At 40.5% G+C, this 5,206-nt stretch overlaps 1 pseudogene; it reads left to right on the top strand.

Annotated features, from left to right (window-relative positions):
• Positions 1 to 405: 405 nt before the first annotated feature.
• LOC103585678 lies at positions 406 to 1,822 on the top strand (annotated as a pseudogene).
• Positions 1,823 to 5,206: the final 3,384 nt, after the last annotated feature.

Here is a 5,206-nt window from a genome sequence, read left to right as displayed (position 1 = left end):
ACCTGTTTAAGCAACATCATAGTGCCGTGACTCAAGGAAGTTGAATGAGGTGAACATGGACATAGCTCTTTCCCCTTCCCTCCTTTTAAAATGTAACATAATTTTTATGTTCCCCTTTCCTTTCCCCTTTGCCCCTTTTGGAAATGTGTCAGGAACTGGACAGTTTAAGATGAGCATTTGAAGGGACTGAAAGAGTGGTCCACATGGAGCCTGGCTTCTCTGTGCTTCATGATAAGACATGTTGTTGTCCAGGCTTAAGTAGCACACTTTTAACAAGAAAACCTTGTGGGAAATCCAGCTTGCAAACTCAAGGAGTTTGGGAAACAGGACCATAGAGCTTACACTCTGGGATCCTGTCCATGAGGTTGGATGCCTCACCTTACTGAAAAGAGACACTGGAACTAAATGGTGCCACATGACTTCGTTCCTGCTTGGCTAAATTTCTCGACATGACAGTCAGCTAAATTACCTATTGCCACCTTTGAAAAACGTAGAGTATGTATCCCAAGGAGAAGGTAAATTTGGAGTAAGCCTTTGTCGACATAATTCTTCTGATGGCTTTTTTAAACAATGGACGCTTACAAACTACAAAGAGATTCCTGGCACCAGCCCTACTTGTTCCACCACAATTCTGTGGACTCTGGTGTCTCTAAGGAATCACACGCTGGAATCACAGGGAACCCATCTGGTTGGTATGGCTCTTCTCAAGGTCATGATGGTATGAGCCAGTGTAGTGGTGGTGGCACAGGCAACCATTGCTACTGGAATGGCAACTTTCACTTCTGGGAAGGCTGTGCCTTTCAGGAAAAGCCACCTATGGAGATTAGGGAAGAAAGAAAGAAGGTGGAAAAGTTGCAGTTTGAAGAGGAAGACTTTCCTTCTTTGAATCCAGAAGCTGACAAAAAGTATCAGCAATGCAGACCTATTGGAACCCTTTCTGGAGTGTGAGAAAACCCACCTAGTGCCAAGCAACCCTTCAAGATGCTAGTCATCAAAAAAGTTTCCAAAGAGGATCCTGCTGCTGCCTTCTCTGCTGCATTCAATTCACCAGGATCTCACCATGCAAATGGGAACAAATCATCAACCATAGTTCCAAGTGTCTATAAGAACCTAGTTCTTAAGCCTGCCCCACCTCCTTCCAAGCCCAATGCATGGAAAGCTAACAGAATGGAACACAAATCAGGATCCATTTCCTCTAACTGGGAGTCTGTTTTTACCAGTCCAATCTCTGTTACCAAACCAGTGTTACTGGCTGGTGGCACAGTCCTAAGTTCTCTAAAAGAGAGTCCCTCCAGCACCACCCCTCCAATTGAGATTGCCTCCTCTTATCTAACCAAGTTGACTTACTGAACCAGCGACAGGAAGAGTGTTCCTGAAGACTCTGAAGGATGAACGCGATGGAGACTTCTCAGAGAACAGAGACTGTGACAAGCTGAAGGATTTGTTGGACAATAGCTCACCTGAACCAAAGGAAAGTGGAGAGGAAGGCTGTCATCAGAATGGTCTTGCTCTCCCTGTAGTAGAAGAAGGGGAGGTCTTCTCACACTCTCTAGAAACAGAGCAGAGGTTATTAAAAGCAAAGGGATGGCAGGAATATCCTGAAAATGAAAAGAATTGTCTTCCTGTCACAGAGAATGAGCTCAAAGAGTTCTACCTGAAGACAGAGCAGCTGAGAAGAAATGACTTTGGAAAGAATGGCTTCTTGCAGAGGTGCAGTTCTAGCCTGTTCTCTCCCTGGAGGAGCACTTGTAAAGCAGAGTTTGAGGGCTCAGAAATGGAAACCAGTAGCAGTGAAATATCAGGTGACGATGCCTGGAAGTAGGCATATAAATGCTCACAGTTAAATCTGACCCAGTAAACTCAGCATGCGTGTTTAGGGAATATACAAAAGAAATTGTTCTTTTCCTGTTCCTTTTCTTGAATTGTTGAATACTTCATGCACAAGGGAAATAATCGCATCCCAAAGAGAGAGTGATTGGCTTGTTTAGCTTTGTTGTGTTGTTCTTCCCTGTTATCTGCTTAACAGAAAGAAGTTTGAGTGGTGGGGAAGATTTAAAAAGAATATATATATACACCCACAGACTATATGGTGTGATGCACAGGTGGGAGCTGGCAGTGCAGAGAGGAAGAGACACTGGTCTGCAGCAACAACTTCTACTACCAGCCATGGGGCACTCACCCTGTGCTCAAGCAATCATTGTCATTGACAAAGTGACAAAGTTAGAATCGTTTAGATTAATGCTAAAAATTTGGATATTTTATTTTATTTTTGGCTGCTCTGGTAACTTTAGCCCTTAACCAAGCATATGTGGTTTTCTGTTTTTGTTTTCATTTTTTTTCTTTTTTCCTTTTTGGGTATGGCTGTAAAATATTTGGATATAGGATATGTTGTGTTATTCCTGCAGCCTTGATATTCAGGGTGGACTGTAAAATATAAATTTTTGTGAGATTTCAAAGATTAAGATTATTTTGATAACATTATTTACAGATTTAAAAGATGTGGTTATCACAAATCTGTTGAGGGGAAAACTACTGCATAAAATAACTAACTTGGAATGAATATTTCCCATCAGTTTGAAAAAAAAAAGCTTTTAAAAATATGGAGAGCTTTAAAAATGCAGATTTCAGATACTTCTGCCCTTAGGACTCTGTCTCAGCAGGTTGGGGTAGGGTTCATAATCTCTATTTTTGAAAAAAGCTACTGCTGCTGTGTTGTTTATTAGTGGAATTTGATTTGAGGACTAGTGAGCTGGAGAAATCAAGAGTGGAGGGATAAATTGACTCATTTTCTCCTTAAACCATAATGTAGGATTAGCCATCATCAATTATGCATTTAAAAAAGGAAAATATTAATTTTATAATATTTAAATATATATTATAAATTAATATCATGTTAATTTGAGGGCATGGACCAAGGCAGTAGCAGTACCAACTACCTCTCTCCTCTAGTCTCTCACCCTTGGCAGCCTCCTCTCATGGTCCATGGTGTTTTTGGAATGGTGTGGTTGGTCCCTAAAGTGACAGCAGTCATTTAATTTTGAACAGTGGTTTGACAGTCCTTGGGGCCCAAATTTCGGTCACTTGTTCAAAGGGAGGAAGCAAAGGAACCAAATCAGGAACTGACTTGGGCTTATGAGTGCTTGTGCCCCATGCTTCTGCCATCAGAGATGGAGCCAGATTTGCTGGTGAATACCCCAAATTAGCTACATCAGAAATGGGCTTAGTGCTTGCTTCAGCAGCACATATACTAAAACTGGAACGATACAGAAAAGATTAGCATGGCCCCTGCACAAGAATGACACGCAAATTCATGAAGCATTCAATATTTTTAAACATGGATTTAATTTTTTTCAAAAACAATATCCTGCTGCAATCATCTTAATTGTAGATAACCTAGCTAAGATATGGAAATTACCTGGAAACAACCAAGATGTTGTACTACAGAGACAATATTATTAGTCCTCTCAATGTATAATATACAACAGGATTAGTGTATGCTATGCAGGCACACAGGAAATTTTAAAATCTCACCTTCATCATGTTGCCCAAATGAATGATAAGAATTTACCAACTTAGTCACCATGTTGTACATTAGATCTATACATCTGATAAGTAATTAATATCCAAAATATATAAGGAACTCCTCTATATTAAGAAAATAATTAACTCAATTTAAAAATAGGCAAGGGACCTAAACAGGCATTTCTCAAAAGAAGACATACCAAAAAAAACCACAAAAAAACGGGAGGGGGGAGCTTAATTTGCTTTTACTTAGTTACCCTTAAGATCCATGCTTTGTTTTGCTTAGAAAAATAGTTTAGTAATATTAGCATTTAAATCATTTTTGTAGACAGGTCAGAAACGACTAGTTCCTTGAGTTTCATATCATAACATATAAACTGTATGTTCCTGGTTTTTTCTTTTTTCTTTTCTTTTCTTTCCTTTTTTTTCTTTTTTTTGCTCTAAAGGAGAGATTATCATAAATGCAATGTTCAGAAATTCCTTATGCTATGTCATAACCTGAGATAGGGAATTCAAGAGGAAGAGATTTGGGACATTGGGCTAGGTACTATTCCAAAGTGATAGTGGTGTTGCCCCTAATTTACAGTAGTGGAAATGAGCTCAGAGAAGTTAAGTAATTTGCCTAGAACGGCACTGCCAGTAAGAGGCAAAGCTGTGGTCCAGACTCCGGCAGGCTGGGATCTAAAGCACATATTCTTTGCACTGTAGTATTCTGCATTGGATGTACTGAGGTGGGAGTGTGGTGACTTTGCAGTGAGAAATCTTTTAAGAATCTGGTAGTGATGGACATGCCTCTCTGATCTGGATTTCTCCTGTTTGTGGCTATGACTAAAAAATATATGTAAGATCACTCAAATGTCTCAGAGTTACGAGTGCTTAGGGGAAGAGTGCTATGGTGTTAATGAGGTCCAAAACCATGACCTAGAAGTCATCATGTCCTCTCTTAAGTATTTGTCACTTGCTAGACAGCCAAACTGTGAAGGATGGGTGGCTGGGGGTCTACCTACTGTGAGCTAAAGCTTAATTAGAGCAGAAGTCTGGCATATGGGACTTCTTTTCGATAGACACAGAGGCATGGAAGCCACCTTTTATGACTACAAAAGGCCCTAGAAACTGTATTTCTTGGAGCAAGAATGAGAATGAAATGGTTACTCCAGAAAAGACTGTCCCTGTGGCAGAACTTCCCCTTATTCCATTCATGGGTCTGGTTACCCATGCATGTAGACCTGCCACATAAGCATCTGAATGAGCACAAAGAGTCCATTGTGGTCAATAAATATAAAGATAATTAATGTCGATTGTAATTTATATTAATTCTTCTTCTTCAACCTAGAGATAATGGTCTGGGGGCAGGACTACTTTTTGGGCCTGCGTTTCGCTCGAATAAATTGGGTAACGCCACTGCGCTCTGATGAGCACTGAGAAACACAGAGCAGCCAGCGACCCCTTTCGTCTTTTTGACCAAGTCCACTAAAGACTCCTCTCAGTTCCTGGATTTCAGGTAACTGCTACCGACGTTTTACCAATTAGAAGAATGTCCAAATAGGATAATCCAGAATTGGGGGTCGAGGCGGGGAGAGTATTCTGGCATTTTTGCCTGGTGACCCACGTCATGTACAGTGAGAGTAAAAGGACCAGGGCTGTTTCAAAGGCGAGTAGAAGTAATCGACCAATTTCAAAGCAA

The sequence above is a fragment of the Galeopterus variegatus genome, unplaced genomic scaffold (genome assembly GCF_000696425.1).
Source record: "Galeopterus variegatus unplaced genomic scaffold, G_variegatus-3.0.2 Scaffold265, whole genome shotgun sequence".
In the NCBI taxonomy this organism is placed as follows: domain Eukaryota; kingdom Metazoa; phylum Chordata; class Mammalia; order Dermoptera; family Cynocephalidae; genus Galeopterus; species Galeopterus variegatus.
This window is presented reverse-complemented; position numbering and strand designations above follow the sequence as displayed.